This window comes from Bidens hawaiensis, unplaced genomic scaffold (assembly GCF_021521415.1).
Source record: "Bidens hawaiensis isolate Kalapana, Puna unplaced genomic scaffold, B.hawaiensis_p1.1 tig00067376_1, whole genome shotgun sequence".
Taxonomy (NCBI): Eukaryota; Viridiplantae; Streptophyta; class Magnoliopsida; order Asterales; family Asteraceae; genus Bidens; species Bidens hawaiensis.
The window spans coordinates 1-25281 of NW_027506610.1; the positions used below are offsets into that span (position 1 = coordinate 1).

The 25281-nt window shown below is 40.0% G+C and overlaps 1 pseudogene across 1 annotated transcript; it reads right to left on the bottom strand.

The window, feature by feature from the left end:
- Positions 1–23: 23 nt before the first annotated feature.
- LOC143618286 (uncharacterized) lies at positions 24–3225 on the bottom strand (annotated as a pseudogene). The gene is made up of 3 exons (XR_013150978.1): positions 3065–3225; positions 1047–2124; positions 24–958 (listed from the first exon to the last, which is right to left on the bottom strand). The product of XR_013150978.1 is annotated as an uncharacterized LOC143618286 (transcript).
- Positions 3226–25281: the final 22056 nt, after the last annotated feature.

Consider the following 25281-nt stretch of genomic DNA (forward strand, 5'->3'; position numbering starts at 1 on the left):
AACAAAAAAGGGAGGAAAAGAGAGAGATCTGGATCTTCTTCTATTGGATCAGCAACTCTTACTTCTTCCTCTTTATGGGCCTGTTTCGAAAGCCCGTGACTTGAAAGCATTGTGGGCCTGAAAGTTTCTGAACCTGCAATTTCAGTCTCATCTTCTTCTCCTTCCTTTGAACTTTTACCAGTTGAAGAATCATTACTTTTGTCTTTATTCGACTTCGACTTTGACTGCAATGGTTTATTTACCTGCCCGTCTCTAGGTGGAGGAAAAGAAACTCCACCATCATTAACATTTTTAGATTTATTAGAATCGGATGTGACGGTTTTCTTTTTCTCACTTTTGACATCATGACTGCCAAAATCAGCAGCATCACTATTGATTCCTACACCAATTGACCTAACCGCACCATGTTGACCATCATCCATATTAAGCTCAGGTAAACGGGCCCCGCCCTCGTTTCCCACTTTGGGTTTGGTAAACATATCGAGCTCATTTGTTGGCGGGACAAAGCCCTGCCACATGGGATCACCACTCATTAAACTCAACTCTTCTTCATCCATTAAGTCACCATCATACTGAACAATCATATTACGTTCATCAGAGTTCATGATTGGACCGATACTTTTCGAAAAGTATTGGTCATTAGAAACGCATGAATCTTCTTCTTCTGCAAAAGTTTGATTATCATCTTCGGTTTTGTTTGGTATTGTAGCCTTTTCATTATCACTCGGGTAATCGATTTCGTGAGCTAGAAACCATGACTCGTCTTCGATTGGTTGTCTAATGTATCCAACATCATCATCGTCATCATATTCATCAGAATCCCAATATTCATGAGGGTAATCCATGGCCCCACTTAAACCATCCCCTATAGTTGCAAAACCAGATACAAGATCAGAAGTGTCTTCTGTTATCCCTTGACTAATCGACCGCCAACTACCTTCTATAGGCCGTTTTAAACCTAATACAGAAAGATAAAAACAAACATAAGATGTCAACTAATTTCAGTTGAGATAAACAAAGTTTGTAATAAATTAATAATAACGTACCTGAAGATATTATTTCCTGATCAATAGGAACATCTAGAAACAATCCAAAATGATAAGCATTGTCAGCATCAAGATTCTGTCCCGGTCCAGGCCCATCATGTTCATGCTTCTCATCCCAAGTCAAACTTGACAGTTTCTCCGTTGACTTGAGTTTGACAGGTGGCAATCTTGGTAATTCCTCTTTCAGATTCTCAGAAACAATTGGAAGCTCATTGTTCCCTTGATGTTTACCAAAGTACAAAGCTCTCAAAACCTCATTTTCTTGTTCTTTAATCGCTGCCCTTATATTATCGGTTTTCCGCTTTCCGTCTTCTTTCTCACTAACAAAAGTTGTATTACTGTTGGTATTATTATTACTACTAATACTATGCTTATTAACGTTATTGTTATTGTTATTCTTACAACTGGTTGATGCATCTCCTTCAGGAACGGGAATACAGTTTTAACAGAACCAAACTCATAATTCCTTGACCACGGGTTTTCCACAAAATCATCTCTTGACACGTGTTCAATATTTGGTACCGAATTCACCCTACTATTACTCACGGGCCCAAGAAATGACACTTTTGTTTCTTCTCCCACTTTCCTATTAACTTTTTCCGTATCATGAATATTTGATTGAGAAGAAACTTGATATTCTCTCACATTTTCCGTTTTGATATTATCATCATTATCACTAGGATCAGCCGACCCGTTACCTGGATCAAATCTCCATGTATACAAATCAAGCAGATTGTCTTCTGAACCATTAGAGAACATAAAACTTTTACTTTTTTCTCCAATCAGCTCACTGTTATGTTCTCCATCAAAAGAAGCGATTTCCCATTTACTTTCGGGCCCGTTCATCTCACATTCTACTTCTTTCACAATATGTTTCTCCTTTGAAACTTCACCACCTGTTAAAGAAGCCTTTCTTTGGCTTCCCAAATCTTTATCTTTAAGGCTAAGATCTTGCATTAAACCGTTCAAATCAGGCCTCTTATCAATCTCACTTCTTAATGCTGCTTCAGCCCGAGCAAACTTATTCCTTTTGAGGAATTCAAGTATGGCATCGACCCCCGAGTCTGCCATCTTTGAACTGCAATAAAGATGCAATAATATATTAATTCATATCCATGTATATAACCACTAAAAACTTCAATAATGGTGCATAAAAATCTGTAAATTTTTAACTTAATCAGGATGATTTCAAGCTCAAATCTATGCAGTTAATGCAATAAAAAAATCAAATATCGGTCAAGGACCGATATTTGAGATATCGGTTATCGCGGTGGAATATCAGTAATTTTAATATCATGCAGAATTTATATATATATATATATATATATATATACATGTATAAAAACGTAAACTTATATAATATTAAGAGTAATATCAGAAGTCAAAACTCATGCCTTGGTAAGCCGTGAAATCTTCCTTCGAGTTTACATCAAGATTATATATGTTTACCATTAGATCAAGATTATATGTTTACGTTTTTTATTACATCAAGATTATCATAAACATCAAAAACCAAGGCATGAGTTTTCACGTTTCAAATATTACATAAGTTACAATTAGATCAAGATTTCATAGCTTACGATTAGCGTCAATATTTGAAACGCGATCTAATCGTAAGCCATGAAATCTTCCTCCGACTCCATATCAACCAAGGCATCCAAAATATCTGTCAAGTATCGGTTAAATATAGGTCAATATACCGATATTTTGCTTGGGGGCCAATAACCGGTATATTGCGGATATTAAGTGCATAATGTCAAATACAAATTTGAATAGATAATATCTTGAATAAATAATATATCCCAATTGGTTGAAAGATGGGAGTTACAGTTGTGTAATTGATCTAAAAATCAAAACTTTGTAGAAACCCTAATTGCATAAGAAAACACACACACTAATGACTAAACTGTTAAAGTAAGGATTTTTATGCATCAGTTATACATCAGTAATCATAGTATCAATAAAAGTAGAAATAGAATAGGTGGGAGTAAGGAAAGAAAAGAAGAAAGAAAGTGTACCTAAACCCTCATATATTCCGTGATGAATCGTAGGTTTTCGGGTACGGATCTTCTTATTCTGGGTTGTAACCCTAATTATTATTATTATTATTATTAATAAAGGTAATTGGGTATATAAGAATGGGCAATTGAATTGAGAAATGGGTTACTTATTGTGATTCAAAGAAAGATTGAAGATTGAGTGATTCTTTGAATGGCGAAGAAAGAAGAAGCCCTAAGAGAGAGTGTTGAAGACAGCAGCAGTTGTTGGTTGTTACTCTGTTATTATTATTATTATTATTATTATTATTATTATTATTATTATTATTATTATTATTATGTTCTTGAGTTTGAGTTTGGGTATATTCCCCACGCTTCAGGAGGATAATTTTCAACTTACCTCATTTAATTACAACTTTAATGATAATACTTTTATATAAAACTCGTTCTAATTTGTGTAGATCGGGTATGTAGGGTTCGATCTAGGCCGGTTTTGAGTTAAAGGGGTGTTTGAGATTTGCTTATTTGATTTCTTTATGACTTATAAAATTTATAAGTTATAAGACGTTTGAAAAAGTTAAAAATTGTGGGTCGATAAGTTATAAGTTACAATTTTAAAACATATAACGTATATAAGTTATAAGGAGGTTAAATAAGAATTCTAAAACACCCTCAAGCCATACCAAAAGCTAGAACTTCAATTTATAAATATTTATTAAAAATGTTCTGTTTTGGTTTGGTTTCATGTTTTTCAATAAAGGTTCGGTTTAGTTTTGATTTTTTTTTAGTTTTGTCATTTGGGTTTGAAAATTTTGCGACCGGAAAATTTTCTTTTGACCTAAATAGAGGAATTGGCCGTAAATCATTTTGTTAAGTAATAATTAATTGATTATTACACTTTGGAAGCAAAAAAATTTAGTTACATATAAAGTTACTTAAAATTAAAAATGAAAACCTATAAATTCAGTTCGGGTTTTTTGTTTTTTATTACATGCAAAACTAAAACCTTTGTATATATATATTTTTTTTTCTGTTACTTTTCATATATACCATGAATCCATGATGCATTCTAAAAATCTTAGAATTTCATCCAAGGTTCTATTTGATCATTTTTTTTTTCCTTTTTATTACAGTAGAAACTCGATAAATTAATACTCGATTATTAAATAAACTCTCTAAGATAATATTTTTTGCCGGTCCCGACTCGGTGATTCAAACAAAAAATAAAACAAAAAAACATTTGTTTGGTAAAAAAAACCCGAGTGTTGTCGGTCCAGCGGTTACGGCACTGAATCGACGCGTATTTGGTCGGTTTCGGTTACGCAAATTACGGTACCAAAATTTAAAAAAAAACTTTGACTAAACAAAAATAAAACTGATATAAAAGTAGCAAACGAATTTGGTCGGTTTCGGCTACGTTAATTACGGTACCGAAATTTAAAAAAAAAACTTTGAGAAATAGGGTGCTAAATTAATAATTCGCAAAAATTATAAGATAATACATTTTTGATAATTTCTTTAGACTCCATATAAAATATAAATTAATAATTCCTTATATATAGCATATTACATGAATGATTTATGAATGTTTCTTGAAAAATGACTCAATTATCTTTTGTTTTTTAAATTGAAGATAGGGTGCTAAATTAATAATTTCGCCTTCTCGATGATTATTTCACCCGTCATATTCACATGTTCTTGATATTGAAGAATCCATTCATAGAGAGATTTTTCTAGGTCATGAAATTTTGCCGATTTGTGTCGCTTAACATCGCCTCTTTTGGGAGCAAGTGAGAGATATTTTAAAGACCGCTTAACTGTATTCAATATTGTCGCTTGACTCACCTGCAAACCATAGTTACTATGAACCCATTATTGCAATTGCTTTTGAGTGAGACTTGGATTATTCTTGTTGTGCTTGCATAATGTTCTTCGAATCTCGTCTGTCATTGTTGTTTTTTTCAAACCTTTAAGATGAGAAGCCATGTTGTGTGTATGATTTGTTTATGTTAACCTATTTTGATCTTGTATTTATATAGAAAATATTTTTAATGTCCATACAGTGATACATTGAACACAAAAATCATAATAAGGTGGGAGATTGAAGGTTTCTTTCAAATTAGGTCGTTCATTTGATATACATGCATTGTATACAATAATTAAGTGGAAGTTTGAAATGTGTTTGTAAACTAAGTATTCTACTATAAATTAATAAAATATTAATTAATATATAAATTAATAATTATTAATTTATCGATTAATTAATAACTCTTTTAATTAATAAATTTTGGTGGTCCTAAGTGTATTATTTTATAGAGATTCTACTGTAGTTATCTTTCTTTTTATTCGCCCGATGACTTCTTCCTTTTTTTCTATGGATTCTACATTCATTCAACCTCTAAAACACAAAGTTACAACAAAGAATCAAATATCTATAAAATAGACATGTTTAAACAACTAACACATAATACTCAAACCAATTTATGTTGTCATAAATTATTTTTTTAATTTGTTTATAAAATGAACAGGTAAATAAAAAACTGGCCTTAACTCATTTCATTTAGCTAAACGTGTTTGTATGTTCATTCTAAAATTGACCCAAACGGTTTAAGAGATAAACGTAAAACTAATGATTTTCATATTATTGTCGTGTTGCATTTTTGGTGTACAAAATCATATAATCTATTACACACTACAGTTTTGTGTTTGATGCCATTGGATTCTATTTGACAAGATAGTCTCGATGGTATCAAAATGTCACTCATTGAGTATGGCATAACTACAAAATGATTTTCAACAGTTCAATAATTTTTATAAATATTTCATGGGCTTTAAAAAATACCTGAAGCTATCACATGGGTCACAGGTTTAATATTTTTGTTCAATTTAAGTCTCGCTATTTTCATCATCCATATGATGATGGTTTAGTAGAATTTTGTCTCTATCTATAATTAGTGGTTCAACATCTCCATGATATGATTTTGTTGTTTGTACATATATTTAGACATAACATCACGTTCAATATTATTATTGTTATAATATAATAATAATTATTATTTTTATTATTACTATTAAGATATTTTAAGAAACTGACAATAGTATTTTCGTTTGTTCATCTTTTTAAACTTTTGTTTTCAACCTTATTACTTGCATATATTATTCAAAAAGGATGCCTGAACTATAACGTGTTTGTGTTTTATTTGATGGTTTATTTTAATCAAGTAAAACTCTTAAAAATGTAACTTTTAATCAGTTGTGATATATGCCATTTTTATTATAAAGAGGTAGTTTTTTTTTTGGAACACATTCGTTTTATTAACTTATTATTTGATACTTTTACATTGTCATTCTTAAAGGTTTATTTGAAAAGACAAAGCCTTATCTAATACTTTAATATCGCTAGACTAAAAGAATCATACTGAGTACGATGATGATGATGAGACTAAAAGAATCATATACTTTTAAGAAATTCAATCTTTCTTAACTTTATTTTTCATTTTTTTAATGTTTATCCTTATAAGTGATTTACTATTTGCTTAAACTTTTATTGAGAATAGAATTAATTTATTTTATTTGAATTCGCCGTTTGAATGTCCATCATGTTTATAGCTGTTAAAACAAATAGTAAACCTACAATGAAAAAAACGTTGATATATATACCTCATCGACTATTTCCTAAATTCCTAAGGACAAAATCAATCAAGAAATATGGACGGAAATTAGTTTACATATCAAAGATATATAAAAACGTTCAAGCCAATATTTATTAATCACAACAGTCGAACAAACTAGAAATTGTAAGAGTTGACTAAGGCTTCATGACACGATTCACTTAAAATAGCTTTCACGCACTTGTAAAATCGTTGTACGGTCGGAGATTAACTTCAATGAATTAATGATTTTATATGCAATTAATTTGAAGAGGTAGGTTCCCGCAAAGCCCAGTTGGACCCACAAGACTCACCTTGAAGAGGTACGTCTACGCAAAGACCAACTGGATCCGCAGGACCCACCATGCTCAGAGAGATGAAGACCTTACACGCAGTAAGCCAGCTGTCCCCGCAGGAAAGCCTCCCTTGGTACAGTACCCTGCCTGTCCCCGCAGCTGTGGGTACAAGCCAAGAAGGAAGGCTACCCGCACTAACAGTAAGGCTACACGTATAAGGCACTAACTCTTATACTTCAGTAATGTCACCTGAAGAAGGAATGAGCAGGGCGGGAATATTCTCGCCCAAAAGAGCCAGTCCGTACGCTTCTAGAAGATCTTTTGTACTATACCTACCAAGGTATGGACAAATAGACAAGATCTGACAAAAGCAACCCATGAACCAATCACAGGGTGACAGCTCACTGACAATAGTACGAGGAGGAGCACGCTCCAGTACAAAATGTCAATATCAGCCGCTGCCTACCCACCAACTCCCATCATGGCACGAACGTAGCCCATAGTTGGTGGAAAAGGAATATTATATACAGCTGGTCGTACCTGCTTGGAAACCTACCTTCGGCTATAAATACTCCAACACCCTGGAACGGTATGATTATCTTCTCTCTAGCTATTTCTCTCTATATACACTTATATTTAGAGCAACCTAGTCTGATTCTCACGCCGGAGGGTGGTCACAAGGAGGAACCCCCCCTTCTCAGTGACGAGCTTACGGTGTCTGTTTTGCAGATTGAGAAGAATAGTCATCTTTGCCGGACCTAACCCTCGTGGGAAACATCTACTTAACCCTAAGATTATCCTTAATCTGTCGGGGTCACTTAGTGTTTTTTCATTGGCGCCATCCGTGCATTAAGCTAGAACTTACTCTTCTTTTTCTCAGTTTTTTCAAACTTCTGGAAAGATGGTTAAGGTTACTCCGATGCCAAAGCCACCGGGTAACCAAGAAACTCCGGTAACCACAACCCCAACTACTGGGGGGAACACCGGTGAATACACGATTGTTACGAACACTACCCCGGTTACCCAAGCCGGGGCAAGTGCAGTAAACAATCATCTCTTGGGATTCATTGATACCCAGTTGGGGAAACAACAGACGAGACTTCCCCGACAAACACCAGAACAAGTTAAAGCTTGGGCGGAAGCACGTCAGAAAGAATTCCAAGCCGAGTTGGACGAACGTTTACGTTCACTCCAACAGGCCAATGACAAATTCGGAAGCACTCGACAACAGCTCAACATGAGCAATGATTGCGAGTATGGGGATGATGAAGATTGGGAAGAATCTGACAGTGACGCAAACCCACGTCATAAGGCGAAAGGGAAGCGTAAAGAAGCAGACTTTCACTCGAGAAGAAATTTCGAAGAAACTATCAAACCAAAGAACACGGGGGAAACCCACGTGACTTCTCAAAACTTTCAGACCAACTGTTGCGAATGCGGGAACGTCCAAATTTGCAAGGGACATTGCGGAAGCAATCGCTCCAAAGAGTGCCAAACATATGTCCAACATAGGCACTTACGATGGCATATCTGACCCGGACGATCACATGAACAGATTTATAGCGGGGGTAACCGTCAGTAATTGGACGGAACTCACATGGTGTTACATGTTCCAAATGACGCTCGTCGGGGCAGCCAGAGCGTGGTTTGATCGTCTACCGGTCCACCACATCTACGATTGGACAGACTTCCAGCACAAATTCAGCCAGCACTTCAGTCAACAAAGAAAATATACTGAAGAACAATGGACAATCCTCAACTGCATCCGAGAAGAAGACGAATCTTTGCTAGACTTCATCACTCGCTTCAACTCAAAGAAGCTAAGTATGGGCACTATTAGCGAAGATCTTGTTCGCGCCGCTTTCATCCAGGGCGCTGAGTACCCAGAGCTCATCCGCACGTTGACAGGTAAAGACGGCATGCCACCCACGTGGGATGCCATCATGACGGCAGCTAAACGCTTTGCCGAAACGGAGAAACAACTGGGTAGAAATCTTCCCCAGAGCACAAACCTCTACACCCAGAGAACAAGAGAAAATAACGTCCGTACCGCCCGACAAAACAAAAAGAGGAAGCTTGGTATTTGGCAGTCAAGGGTAAACTTTGACACCTCATCCAGCTCTCGCCCTCTCTTAGGCGGAAGGGACAACATGCAGTCGTCGAACCGGAATCCCAGATGGACGCCACTCACCAAAAGCGTCACCGAGATATTTGCCACCGAGAAGCTCTCATGGCCAAAGGCTCCAATAATCCGACAGCGTCAAAACGCTGATCAGAGCAAATCCTGTGACTTCCACGGGACAAAAGGTCACACCACGGAGGAATGCACATCCTTGAAGGATGTCGTCGAAACATTCGTCAAAGATGGGAAACTTACACACCTCGTGGTGTCAATCAAGAACGGAGGGAGGAAAGACAATCGGTACAAGGGCAATGGACGGAAGCCCGTCGACATCAGCATTCACATGGTTCACGGCAACATCAGAGAAAGAAAACGACGAACAACAGAGCCAAGTGCGTGGAAGGAAGCAGAAGTGCGCTTCCCGTGTGTGCCAGGGGGCCCAACAAAGAAGGCCCCATAGTCATCAAAAGCCAGCTGGGGCACTACATCACCTCCCGCACCCTTGCTGATAATAGCGCTTCATCAACGGTCATGTATAGGCAGTTCTTCGACAAGCTAGACGACGAAGACAAAGAACGCATAGAAACAGTTTACGCCTCGATGGAAGGGTTCGACGGCAGCACAAACACCCCCTTGGGAATCCTATATTTCCCCGTCACTCTCACGGACGGGAAGTACTCCCGCACAGAAGACGTGGACTTCGTTGTAATGAGGAAGCCACACCACACATACGACATTCTCTTCGGGAGAGATGGGATGGCAAGATTTAATGCCGTGGTGTCTTCGGTCCATGGTATGATGGGATGGCCAACAGCTGAGGGCGTCGCTATGATCACGGGCATTCCCCAGGTATGCATCGCATCTGTCTCATCTAAACCCAAACCAAAAATGGCTAAACCAACCACCTCTGAGTCAGAAGAATGGGCCTTCAATGGCAAATACCCTGACCAGGCCGTTACCATTGGCCCAACGATCACTAATCCCACACGCACCTTACTCAAACGCTTGTTGCAAAAAAATGCCGACATCTTCGCGTGGACACCAGCTGACATGACTGGTGTACCTCGAAGTAAGGCTGAGCATAAGCTCAAGTGTGACCCGGCGTTTGCGCCGGTCATACAAAAGCGTCGCGTAATGGGTGCTGAGCAGGCTAACGCGTGTAGAACCCAAGTCAAGGAACTCCTTGACGCAGGCATCGTACGCGTTAGTAAATAGCAAACATGGGTTGCAAATCCCGTCATAGTACCAAAATCCAACAAACAATGGCGCATGTGCATAGATTTTAAAGACCTAAACAAAGCATGCCCCAAGGATTGTTACCCGCTACCCGAAATTGACCTTAAGGTAGATTCATTAGCACCGTTTCGCCTTAAATGCTTCCTTGATGCGTATAAAGGGTACCATCAAATCCACATGGCTGTTGACGATCAGGATAAAACCGCATTTCGGACGCCCGATGACACATTTTGTTACCAAATGATGCCATTCGGACTAAAGAATGCCGGATCCACATACCAACGCCTGATGGACAAAGAGTTTCATGCCCAAATCGGGAGGAACTTGGAAGTTTACATGGATGACTTGGTCATCAAAAGCCTCGAGCCAGAGGCGATGTTGAAAGACATCGAAGAAACTTTCAACACGCTCAGAAAGATAAACATGAAGCTCAACCCGAACAAGTGTTCCTTTGGGATGGAAGATGGGAAGTTCTTAGGAGTCATCGTTACCAAAGATGGCTTTAGAGCGAAGCCCGAAAAGGTTGAAGCCATTATGAAAATGGAATCACCTACTACCATCAAACAGGCTCAGACACTGAATGGACGACTAGTCGCACTTAACCGCTTTTTGGCAAACCAGGCGGATAGGTCGTTCCCATTCGTGTCAACATTGAGAAATTGTTTGAAGAAAACGCACTTCCGCTGGACACCAGAAGCGGAAGCAGCCTTTCAAGAGATTCGGTCACGCTTGATCGAACTCCCAACACTCACAGCACCAGAAGTGGGGGAGGAATTAATTCTCTACCTCTCCGCCACAGACAAAGCAACTGGGGCAGTCTTACTAGTAGAACGAAAGGGCATCAAGATGCCCATCTACTATGTAAGTCGCGTCTTAACAGACGTGGAAACCCGGTACTCCACCCTGGAAAAATTAGTCTTAGCGCTTGTACAGGCTTCACACAGGCTAAGACGATATTTCCAAGGCCACCCAATCACCATTCTCACCAACTTCAAACTTGCAAACGTTCTAGGCAAACCCGAGTTGTCAGGGCGCCTAGCCAAATGGGCAATTGAGTTGGGAGAATACGCGATAAAGTACAAGCCAAGACCAGCCATAAAAGGCCAGGTCTTGCCGACTTTATTGCAGAAGTCCCCGCTTCGCGGGAAAAAGAGTGCCAGGAAGAGGCTCAACCCTCTCCAGCACAAGACATTAACTATGTCTGGCAACTCTATACTGATGGAGCAGCCAACAACGAAGGTTCAGGCGCAGGGTTGAAACTAACTAACCCAGCAGGCCAAGAATACACTTACGCTATTCGGCTGGATTTCCCAAGTACGAATAACGAAGCGGAGTACGAAGCATTCTTGGCCGGATTAAGAATTGCGCGTAAGATGGGGGTGAAAAACTTGGAAGCCCACGTGGATTCCATGCTAGTAGCCAACCAGATAAACGGGACGTACACGGCCGTGAACGACACAATGGCCCTGTACCTCGCACAAGCAAAAACCCTTATGCGCGATTTCAACGATTGCAAAGTTGTGCACATCAAGCGAAGCGAAAACAAATCTACGGATGCGCTAAGCAAGCTTGCATCGTTAACCTTCACCCACTTGGGAAAGGATATCCGCGTTGAACTTCTTGGAGCACCATCAGTCCCGCACAAGGAAATTTGTGTCATCCAAACCGGCACGGAAACATGGATGACGCCAATCATAAATTACCTTACGACGGGTGTACTACCAGAGTCAAAGACACAGGCAAGAAAGATACGCTGTAAATCACTGAACTATCAACTTGTTGATGACATACTTTACAGGCGTAATTTTCTTGGCCCACTCCTCAGATGCGTTGACGACCAAGATGCCGACTACCTCCTAAGGGAAGTACACGAAGGCATCTGTGGAGTACACGCAGGTCCACGGGCAGTTGTAGCTAAGCTAAACAACGCGGGATACTTTTGGCCGGGGATGCACACGGATGCGCTGGCCTACATCAGAAAATGTAGGTCCTGCCAGCTCTACGCACCCAACACGCATCGCCCGAAGAACGAACTTGTTCCAGTCACTTCTTCATGGCCATTCCAGAAGTGGGCCATCGATGTTACAGGCCCATTTCCCACAGCAGCAGGGAACGTTCACTTCCTAGTGGTAGCCATCGACTACTTCACCAAGTGGATAGAAGCAAAACCCCTAGCCCAAACAACCACAAAACATATCAAAAAATTTATTTGGGAATTTATTATTTGTCGTTTTGGACTTCCACAGAATTTGGTGAGCGATAACGGCACCAACTTTGCTGACCAGAAGCTACAAAAGTGGCTGAAAGAGCTTCAAATCACCTACACCTTTACCTCAGTGGCACACCCGCAGGGTAATGGTGAGGTGGAAAGAGCAAACAAGAGCATCGTCGACGGCATAAAGAAAAGACTCTTGGAGCATAGATCCGGCTGGGTGGACGAAGTTCCACATGTCCTTTGGGCAAACAGAACGCTGAAAAAAGCAAGCACGGGCGAAACCCCATTCAGCCTCACCTATGGCACTGAAGCCATGGTTCCAATCGAGATTAGTCTACCCTCACCAAGAGTCATAACTCAACCAGAAGACAATGAGGCGGAAAGACGGTTAGACCTTATGCTGACCGAAGAGCGCAGAGACTTAGCCGCAGCGCGTGAAGAGAACTACAAGCGACAAATGCAAAAGCACTACAACACGCGGGTGAAACTCTGCAACTTCAATGTCGGAGACTACATATTGCGTAACAACGAGGCTTCGAACCAGGAGCGCCCAGGAAAGTTGGCCCCGGTTTGGGAAGGGCCATACATTATTAAAGAAGTTCTGGGAAAGGGCGCATACCGGCTCGAAAGGCTCGATGGCACCCCCATCCCAAGAACATGGAATGGAGCTCAATTACGCAGATGCTACATGTAGATCAATTCCAAACTTGTAACGAACATGCCTAGAGCCACTTCTAATGGAAATGATTCTCCTTATCACATTGATGCTGATAGCCTTACCTTTATACTTATGATCTGACCACACTGATATGCCGGTATTCACCGCATAAATAAGTGAGGGAGGAAGTAAGTCGTTGCGTGTGGAAAGCGACACAACCCGCATAAACACAAATAAACAGTAAAAATTTCTAAGGAAAAGATGAGGAAAACCTTCACGCAGGTCAGATATAGATGAAGTTTGGTCATCATACTAAGTGAAAGTGACGGTCCTACCCGCACAATCATGATAGAGGAAACAGAACATTAACCTATTATCTGACACGCGTCGAAAGGTTAACTTATTTAAAACACTTAGAAAATTGCTAAGTTAAACTAAAATATGCATGAGCAAATCATATAATGTTTATAAGGCAAGGCATTAATAAAACATTTATATTCACGATAAAAGCTGTTCAAACATTACAAAATGGCTAGGTATCTACCCGCCTACAAAAAGTGCAAATCTATCCTAACGGCTTGGAGGAATCTCAAGATTCAGGCTTCGGGACCACTCCCTCCAAACCCACTTAAACCCGCACCATCAGTTGGCTGCGGCTGTTCAAGGAAAGCTTTGAGAACAGCTAGCCCGTCATCAGCAGCAGCAACTTCATTCACCTTTTCCACGACCGGATGAGAGAAAGCAGCATACTGGTTCACAGCTTGGTCATAGGCAGCCTCAGTATCAACATCGTGTAGAGGAAATCTGGAAGGCGATATACCTTTCTCTGCAAATCCTAGGCCAAGTAAGAAACCAACTTTCTCTCCATCCTCATGAGAAGCGTTGAGGGTTGTGCTCATGGCATCATCATAGGATGTGTTCGCGAAAATCCGATGCACAACCTACAAAAAAAAAAAAAAAATTCTAAAGTATAAAAAGCAAAAGGCAAAGAATAATTGAGCTATGCGTACCTGCGGCAACGCTTCTCGTAAAAGCCAATCCTTATTGGACAGAGCCTCTTGAAGGGTAGCTTGAGCTTGATCGCGTGCGCGTTCGGCCTCATTCTTATTTAGGTTGGCAAGCAACACTTCCTTGGCAGTAGCCTCCTCAACGCCTTTAAGCGTGCGCTCAGTGCGATCAAGCACACCCCTCTGATCCAAGAGCTCCTGTAGCTTCTTGGCGTCCTCCAAAGCCAAAGCCTCATGAGCCTGCTGAAGCTTCTCCAGTTTAGCTTTCAGTTCTTCATTTTCAGTGCGTAGAGGCTCAGCAACAGCTTCAGCTTTTGTGGCCCTTTCAGTCGCATTACGCGCAGTTTCCTTAGCCAACCTAAGCTGTTCATTAACAACTTGAGAAGCCTTGGAACGGGCCTCATGCCTAGCTTGCATTTCGGCCTCAAGATCCTTGAAGGCCTTTTCTCTCTCAGTAGCGGTGGCGGCAAGCTTCTTGTTTTCTTCCCTCAGCGATCGCACCTGAGACCCCTCCAAGCTACGCGCAGTCCTTAACTTATCGTTTTCACGACAAAGTAATTCTACACGCGGCTGCATCCGGGCGAGTAGAATTCGGAGCTCGGTGGACAACCTGCCTTCCTGGTAACTAACCATTGCCTCCCCCAATGCACCACTTGGAGCTGCATGGCGCGTCCAATCGACGCAGTCTGCAGCCGTCCTGAGAGATGTTCCTCGGAGGATATTCCACCTTGAGGCATAAACCTCATTGAAATCCGAAACTGCAACAACAAAAAACAGTCAAGAAAAAATGACTAAGGATGGATAACAGGCCAAAGTAACCCCACGCACCTGTAGGGTCGATAACAGGCCGATAGCCGCTAAACCCATCACCCGAACCTAAAGGATATCCATCCAAGAGGTCAAGGAGATGGGAAGGAGGCAAAGATCGGACCCCCTCATCAACAGAGGTAAGTCGAGAGGTCCCAACTCTAAACATACCTGAAGAACTGGCCAAGGACGAAGTAGTCGTTGACGCCGAATGTGACACCGTAGAAGTCACAGAGGTAGACACCATTGGAGATAAACTCATTTGAGATGAACTCATAACCGTTGCAGTCGCTGCAGATGAGCTCATCGCAGATGAGCTCATGGAAAAAGTCACCATCGGTCCGGTGAATGACGTGGTAAATATGGCACTGACGGCTGGCGAAGAAGTTTAACTGCTCAACGCAGCAACGAAAGTGGACGCCATCGTCGGCACAGCAGCCATGACAGACGACGTTATAACCGGAACAGTTGCTTCAACAGTAAAAGCAACAGCACCAGTATCAGAAACAGACGCAGCCGCCTGGGTCATCGCCTCGGATAGGTTGACCAAACCTATCGTCGTGGGTCCTGAACCAACTCCTCCCGCACCACTCTCCTCAAAAATAGATAAGTCTACTTCTGCATAAAGAAAAACCTTAAGATATCAAAAACGAAGGCGGAAGGAGATGCGGAAAAGGTACACAAAAAGTACACTTACTGGTTTTCTTGATCTTGAAAGCCCTGTTAGGCGGAGATGGACCCGATGAAAATGGCCTCTTCACGCCAGTTACCTTCGCAATGCTTAGCGGCTCGGAAGTGACAGTCGTTGTCTCAACCTCTGAGACAATGGTCTCGTCAACACCACCAAGGTTCCTCGCCGCCTCCTCACTCTCAGTCTCGGAATCAGACTGATCCCCCAAGTCAACGAAGGTAGCAACCTTCGTTTTGCCCTTCACGCTAGCCGCCTTCTTTTTTCTTACAACAAAAGGCCCATCTGCGGATCCCTCATCAGAAGATAACAAGATCAGAATAATTCCAGCAGAAGTGTGAGCATGAAGAGGACGAGGATTAAAGAACTCATTACCTGGCCGAGTGGCGCTTAAAATCTCATGGCCTGGCGGGTAGACCTCTACGAACCTTTCCGCAGTTTTCTCCAAAACGGGCAACTCGTTCTCATCAAGATCACGAGTACCCAACCGCGTTGGACCACCAGTCTCCCGCGGGTGCAAAAGCGACTGTAAGTCGTTCCATTCTGAAATAAAAATGATAACAATGTTAGAAGGAAAACCCTAAACCAACACAAAAGACGGGGCGTACCATAAGGAATATAGTTCAAACCGTATTCAAGAACGATGGGTATTTGCGGCTTCCCAGACCCAGCGTCCTTCCACACGCGACTCATCCCAAGCATGACCATCCCAGATTCCGAGAAGCGATAAACAGGAGTCTGAATCTGGGAAATCTTGATGAACCACTCCGTCTCCTGGTAATTGGAAGCCGAAAGATTAGGAAGTGCCCTCCCATTCTTGAACGACACGAGCGGAAATATAGAAAAATTCACGCTTCCAAGAACGAAGACTACGCTCAGTAGTACAGATCTTCAAACCCTTGATCCGAGTGACAAGGGTATACCAACCCTGGATGCACCTCCAAGTATAGAAGGTCATCAGGCGGTCGACTCGAGGCTCGATATCCAAAATACGGCACACCCATTCGAAATGGCGAACTTTAGCAATTGCCATTGGGTGCACCTCTGTCAAATGAACACCGTGTTTCTCCAAAACACGGTATACGAACTTCGTTAATCGGAATCTTAGATTCCCATATATGAAGAACGAAGCGTAAACCCCTATCTTGCCCTTAGGGGCATCGTATACCGTCTGGTTGGTCTCCGGCAACTCCGGCTCATAGGTCTCCAGCATGAATTTCTTGACGATGTAATTGTATACATCGAGAGAAAGAGTACACTGACACTCGCCAGCAATACTCTTATCGTCCTTATCGGACGTTGACGTCGGGTTCTCGGGGAAAACGTCGGACTCTTCGACGTTAACCTCTGGGTCATGAGAAGAAGAAGACATTTTTTAATGTTAAGGATGAAAGAAAGCGGTTTCAGGAGAATGCTCACCGGAAAAGATGAGAATTCGCCGGAAATCGCTTAAAAGAAAAAGAAGAGTGAAGTGAAGATAATGGACGAAATACACCCTCTCCACCTTATATACTCATCGCAATGAATGCGATGAATTTAATGCGAATGAGAGAGAAAGCGTAGGAGCAATGACACGGCGACACGTGTGGATAAAGCAAGCTGGCAACAGATGTCAGATTGGCGCGTGCCATGAAACTCGCGCCCACGCGTCTGAAAAAGCGTTCAGATTGACCACATGCTGTCACGTCGTCACAACTTCCTGCACATCCTAAAACCGTCAGAAGACGCCAACGTCCTTTCAACCGTCTGGACTGTCCTTATCCTTTCACCAACCCTCCGAATTTCAAAAAGATTCAAAAATAAGAGGGAATATACCCCCTTACCTTGAAAAGCAAGAAACCATAAGACAAGTGCGGGTACAGTGTCAAGGCGAAACCCTTCACATACTTAGCACTTGCAGGGAATTGAAGCCAAGAAGATCGATCTTATGGGCCATGCTTGCGGAAAGAGAAATAACACCCCCGCATAGCGGGAACGTTGAGAACTAGATTGTTTGAAGCTTCAAGGTGGAATTGGTTGTTTAACATAACTGATCACTATGTCAAACTACCAAAACCTCGTGGAGAATCTACACAAGTGAAACTCAACGCTCCCAACTTGCGAGGAGGTTACACACCTACCCGCATCATACCCAAAGATCAGGCAGAAAAGTCGGGAATTTCTGCAAGTGACATTAGGAAAACTGCGGGAAGAATCCTCACGGAAAACCTTAAAAAACAAAAAACCCCTTTTCAAAACCCCTTGCTTAAAGTCCAAAAGTTCCCCTCACTTATTAACAATTCATGAAAGAACAATGGACTGGGGGGGACTTGAAGAGGTAGGTTCCCGCAAAGCCCAGTTGGACCCACAAGACTCACCTTGAAGAGGTACGTCTACGCAAAGACCAACTGGATCCTCAGGACCCACCATGCTCAGAGAGATGAAGACCTTACACGCAGTAAGCCAGCTGTCCCCGCAGGAAAGCCTCCCTTGGTACAGTACCCTGCCTGTCCCCGCAGCTGTGGGTACAAGCCAAGAAGGAAGGCTACCCGCACTAACAGTAAAGCTACACGTATAAGGCACTAACTCTTATTTTTCAGTAATGTCACCTGAAGAAGGAATGAGTAGGGCGGGAATATTCCCGCCCAAAAGAGCCAGTCTGTACGCTTCTAGAAGATCTTTTGTACTATACCTACCAAGGTATGGACAAATAGACAAGATCTGACAAAAGCATCACATGAACCAATCACAGGGTGACAGCTCTCGTCTCATTCATTCTAACTACTTATGACCTATGGGTCATGAGTCAAAACCATTTTGTCAAGTGGGTTATAACATAGTGTGGATTTTATTCATTATTGAATTAAGTTTCATTTTCATACATGAGGTTTGACCAATTACGCAACTTTAGTACTTTTTTAAAATTTCTTGACGTTTCCACTAAAACCATGCAATTTTAGTACTTTTTGTTAACCACCCGTTTGTTTTTTTTCCATTATATCTACATTAAATTAATTTATAAGTATTCTGAGAATCACAATTGAAATAAAAGATCTAATTTATTTTTATTACTCTATTTGACAAATCTCGTGTAATACACGGGTTCAAAAGCTAGTTTCTTATATCAGACAACATGTCGCCCTACGTGTGATTACATGAGTCAAATTGTGAATGCAAATGTTTATTATAAAAACTGGACAATAATAAATAAATAGTACGTTATTTTATAATTGTTATTTTTACCAACATTTTTCATAGTTATTGAAGACACATATAAGCAGTTACAAATTTATGGCTTTATATTCATATCAGGTGACTATCATAAGTGCCAAAGTTACTAAATTTGTTTACATCATTCTTGTACTTTTTAAGAACATTTGACACGGACCATATGCGCATATGACTCGTGTACTAGCCCTAGCCGATTCCTAAATCGCGCGCGCACGGGCAATAAAAGAAAGCGTCATTGATTTTTTTACTTTTAACAATCACATGATCAATAGGGATGTAGCTTGTTAAAGTATTGATAGTTACAACCACTCCATCTAAATTTTCAACTATCTCAACGTGTCCTTTACTTTAACCCCTTATAAATTGAACCAACATCATTATAATCATTACAATACACATATCATACATTTAAGGGCGTAAAATGAGATACATGAAGCTTCACAAGTACAAGGTTGATGAGAATGAGTATGATTACACGGTGGAAAATAAGCGAGCGTCAAGTGGTGATCAAAAAGTGAAACGACTGGTTGGAGCGATGCAAAAGATCCTGGTCACGTATAAGGATCGACGGTTGGATTTGGCTCGTAATGTTAGGAGTCATCGTCGCTCTAAAGACGAGGACTGGAAAAGAACCAAGGGTTAGTTTTATAAAGAAGCTCAAGCTTCAGTTTGTGGGTTTCCAACTTCATATATGAGCTTGATGATACTAGTAATGAAGTAATTTGTCTAAGATTAAGTGGTTGGGTCAAAGGAATCCTATAGTCATGATTTATGTTTTGTGGTAAGATAATGTAATGTAATATTATGTAGCCTTTGAATCCATCTTCCTGGAAACCTTGTTGTACAAGAGAGCTCATGTGCATCTTTATATGTTTGTATTCGTCTTTCTTATTTAAGGATCTTCAGAACTAGTACGAGATCTTTATAAACAGATTTACACATCACTAGAAAACTGACTTTTACTGGCGCCAGTTGTTACCAAATGATTCAATTAGAAAATGAAAAAAATAAAATAAAATTAGAAAATGGCATTATTGGTGTTTCCGACGGATCCCACAAAGATTGAAAAAAAGTTGTTAGGAACATTCGTTGGTGATTACCGACCGATCCCAGAAAATCCGGAAAAAAAAATAGAAAAAAGAAAGAAGATAGTTTCAACATTTTTTTTCCTACATAGTATATGTTTGAATATTAACTTTTTGTAAGTATCCAAACAAAGATTTTATGAAGCAGCCAATATAAAGATTTTGTAAAATACTGGATGCTAGTTTTATTTAGTAACTTTATCAGGAGTTTGATTTCAGAGGTTTATTTGTGTTTCGGTATAGGTTTTTTTCTATAACCATATGAGCCGCCGTGCCTGCGTTTGTAGAAAAAATCAATATTTATTAACGTGTTCACAAATATATTTTGAATATTAGTTTTAAAGATATATAAAACAAAAACCAAAGAGATAAAAAGACTTTTAACTAAGATAAAAATCAACTATAACACAAATAAGCTCATAAAATATCCAAAAGGACAAAAACATACTTTATAGGGTCAATGATGGTCAGTTAGGGTCAATGATAGTTGATACCAGACAAAATCCCATCTCTCTCTCTCTCTCTCTATATATATATATATATATATATGCATTTTTCACTAGACTTCTTGGAAATTCAATAATTCATAGGTTCATTCGAGATCCAAAAAGAAGGCAAAGGTGCTCCATGGTGTGATTCCAACAATGTTTTGGTATATCTAAAAAGCACAAAATGAAAAAAAATTCAACTAATGGATGTCTAGTTTGTGTTATTTTTGTCGGTTTTTTCTGATTTGATACTTGGTGCATGTAATTTTTGTTCGGGTTTAGCTACTTAACTCTGTTAATAATATGAATTTTGTTGGACGTTAAAAAAAAGGAGTCAGTACTAGTCAGTTATGGCTAGTTCAGGTCAATAATGAAAAAATGATATGTGAATTATAGTGAATATTAGTTACGGATTGTTAATTAAGATCAATGATATTCAAGTAGAGTCAGTAATGGTGAATGATGATTATGGTCAATATATTATGATAAATATTGGCTAACTAAGGTCAATATTTGCCTATTAGGTTAATGATGGTTGATTAGGACCAACACAAGCCATATATGCACATTACAATATCATTAAAATGCCAAGGGCCGGTTTGCTGTCCGGAACAACACAACCTAATCTATTAAAACAAAATGTGACTCGTTATGACACATTTAACTACGTTAAGAGCTATTGTGTCTAGTCTGAAACCAACTTGACAAGACCCATTATAATATTTGAGTCCACATGTTTTTTTTAACTAACACAACTACATCCATTCATTCTTTTTGCAGATGCAAAACCTCATCAACTACTCAATATAAGCCCCAGTAAGTAGACGTGCACAAATCGGGTTCACCTGGAAAACCCGAACCGGTTCGAAACCGGTTTTTTCACACCGGGTTGTAAAATGGAACCGGTTCCAATCAAGAACCGGTTCGGTTCCCGACCCGAACCGATGCCCAGATATGCTAACTTTTAAGAACCGGGTAGGGTATGAACCGGAACCGGTTTTTACGTAAAAACCGGTTCCACCGGTTTTTTTTTGAAATTTAAATATCATAGCCGTTAGGAACCGGTTCCAACGGCTATATAGCCGTTTTTGACCGTTGGAACCGGTTTTTTAACTATAAATAGATTATTTTTTTACTCTAAATAGCAAGGTTTGTTTGTGTACTTGTTAAACCAATTCCAAAACTATAAAACACACTCCAAACCACAATTAACCTTAAACCGAAAACAAATGGCAACTAATGATGACGTTGTTATGGTGATCGAAACAACAAGATGCCCCGATGTTTGGGTTCATTACGATTTGTGTCTCATGACCGACTCACATGAGTTGGCACGTTGCAAATATTGCTCGAAGTTTCTTAAAGCAGGGTCCAACTCGACATTACGAAAACATACGAATAAGTATTGTCGAGAGAAAAGAAGTTTGGAAACTAAAAAAACGGAAGTGGGAGAGTCATCCTGCTCTACAACCCAAAAATAAGTATTCCCGGATTAAAACGACGGACTTTGTTTTTTATGTTTTAGTTGTTATGTTTAGTATCGTTTATGTTTTAATAATGTTTGTAATAGTTATTTTTTAAATAAATAAAATGTTCGTCGTTATTAAAAAAGTAACAAAAATTAATCATGAGTAACAAAAGTAATTATAATAAAACAAATCAAAACTAAATATTAGTTGAACAAGTTACAAATAATTTTACCAAAACAAATAATTACAACTCTCCTTCTTCTTCATTCTCGTCTTCACCTCGTCTTCGTTATCGGAAGAAACCCCGTCCTCCGCCTCATCATCATGAATATGACGCTCTATTAGTATTTCGTCTTCAAAGTTCGCCTTGTGTTGTACACGATCCACTGCATCCAAATGGTCCTTTAGGCAAATGCAAACCTCTAGAGACTCGGGAGTTAGTTTTGTTCTTTGCATAGATAACACCCTCCCACTAAGAGAAAAAACCGATTCGGAAGCAACCGTTGAGGCTTGTACGGCAAGCAAATCACGAGCCATGGCGGATAGAATGGGAAATTCGTTTTGTTTACCTTTCCACCAAGCCAACAAATCAATATTGCAAATTTCGTCGACCGTTGCGCCCTCAACATAGTTTGCTCCACTATATCGACCAAGTTCGCTACTTGGTGTGTTTCCTCTTTGCCTCTTAGATGCCGATTCACGAATCCCATTCATCAAGTTTATAAGTGGGTCATTGCACGGCCTACTAGTTGTTGTTTTTTTCACAAAAGACGATCTCGTGCTTGGACCATACATTTGAAAATAATGGTCATAAAGGTCTTGAAGGTTTTTGTTGAACTTGTCATTCGCTTCCGTCGACAACTTCGGGTCAATCTCGTGCATACCTAAGTTGTCGAATATTTCCTCAATCGTTGTTTCAACCCCATTAACATTCCAATAGGGGTTTAATGCGGCGGCACAAGTAAAGACCGGCGGTATGTTTTCAAAATATTTTATGTACTTTTCTTTCATCACCGCAACAATATTTTCGAAGAGTTTGTTCTTCTCCGCAAAGCTTTTAAAAACACAAGACATATAGTACAATTCTTGCAAAACCCAACAACTAGTAGGGTAATAGACTCCCGATAATTTTGTTGTTGACTTTTTGAACACGTCAAGATACTCCAACAAATAACCGACTTGGACCCAAACACTTTCCGGAAACATATCGGCCTCGCGTTCTTCAACAAGATTGTTATGAAAAGCTTGTAAAGTTTGGCGTTGGGCAAAAGCACACTTTAACATATGACAAGTTGAGTTCCAACGGGTTGGAACGTCCCAATTCGGCCCAAATACTTTCTTTCAACCGACTTGCAATAGTTCTTATATTCAAGATGTCTTCTTTTACCACTTTTGAAGACATCTTGTAACATAAGTCTAAAGTATTTTAAATCATCACAAATGTTTTCATTGTCAAGACCTATTTGAACAACCAAGTTGATGATATGTGCAACACATCGGACATGAAAAAAATCTCCGAAACAAGGTGGTGAATATTTAATGATAAATTTTTCAGCCGCCTTAGTATTGTTTGAAGCGTTGTCAAACGAAATCGAAAATATTTTATTTCTCAAGTTGTAAGTCGTTATAACTTCATCAAGTAATTCAAACAAATTTTCGGCGGTATGTGGGAACGGGAAGTTTTCAAAAGCGATGGTGCGTTTCATCAATTGCCATGTCACCGGATCAACCCAATGAGCGGTGACACATATGTATGATTCGGGCAACCCGTGTGGTGCCGACCAAACATCGGTAGTTAAACTAACCATGGCTTCTAAAGAATGAAAAGACTCGATTAACTCTTTTTTAGCACACTCCCACAACCTGATACAATGACGTCTTAAGGTAGTACGACTTACATGTGTGTATCTCGGTTGTAGAGTTTCGCGAATCAACGACGTCAACTCCGGGTCATCAAAGTGGTTAAACGGCAAACCTCGTTGAATAACGAACTTTGCCATTCTATCTTGAACTTGAGTCGTGTTGTAACGAAATAGTGTACCATCTTTACCCAAGTCAATTTGATCGGTCGTGCCAATCCCTTTCAACGCCTTGCAATATGGCTTCTCGATGTGCTTTCTCAAAGTAGAGTTGGAATCGTGCTTTAATATTGAACCACATAGTTTGCAACGAGCCTTTTGATAACCTTCGTCATCCACAATCAAATCCCAATTCTTCCATATGTCTTGGTTGCGGTTATGGTTGACTACCGTAACAACCCTTGGGTCCTCCGTAACAGGAACGGGGGCAACAAAAGCACTCTTCTTAGCCTTCTTGTTAGTTTTTTTGATGGGTGCCATAATAATATTTAGTTGGATGGTCGGGTAAAGGAACGGGTTTGCTAAAGGAGTAGTATTTTAGTTTGTTTTTGAGTTTGGTGGTAAAACAAGTGGCGGAAACAAGTTATATATAGGTTTGGGCATCAAAAACCGGTTCCAATGGCTATATTACCGTTGGAACCGGTTCCAACGGATCTATTGTCTCAAAAACCGGTTCCAACGGCTATATTACTGTTGGAACCGGTTCCAACGGCTAATTGGTGTCCAAAAAACCGGTTCCAACGGCTATATTACCGTTGGAACCGGTTCCAACGGCTAGTTTGACTTTTGTTTGACCCTTCAAAAAAAACCCGTCGGAACCGGTTTTTCCAGGTACGAACCGAACCGGTTCCAATTAAGAACCGGGTAGGAACCGGGTTGGAACTGATACTGACATACAAATAGGAGAACCGGGTACGATTTTCGGGTACAAAAATACCCAAACCGGGTATTGTACCAACCGGGTTGGAACTGGAACCGGTTCCGGTTCGGTTCCACCAGTTAGGTTCCGGAACCGGTTTTTTTGTGCACGTCTACCAGTAAGACCTCATCATACGCTTCTCCAATCTCAATCGATAAACTAAACTGATCAAATTAATACATTGGAGTGTATAATTTCGCTATTTACAGGTAAGGTTGCTTTGTATTCTTGATTTTGGGTGTATCATGAATTTGGTACTGAGTTATTGGTTGGTTTCTCCATCTGGGTGCTTTTGATCTTCGGTTTTATGATTTGCTGTTTATTTTAGGATCACGTATATGTTTACATGAAGCCAACAATATCAAGAGGTACTTAATAATCAACAATATACTTAGTTTTCTGTAATCTTTAATGTTATATTTCCAATGAATCATTTTAATCTTCTAATGTTATTTTAATAATCAGCCATATGATAGGAGTCAAATTATGTACATTAACATAACAAAGTTTGAATATCATCTTCTTAATG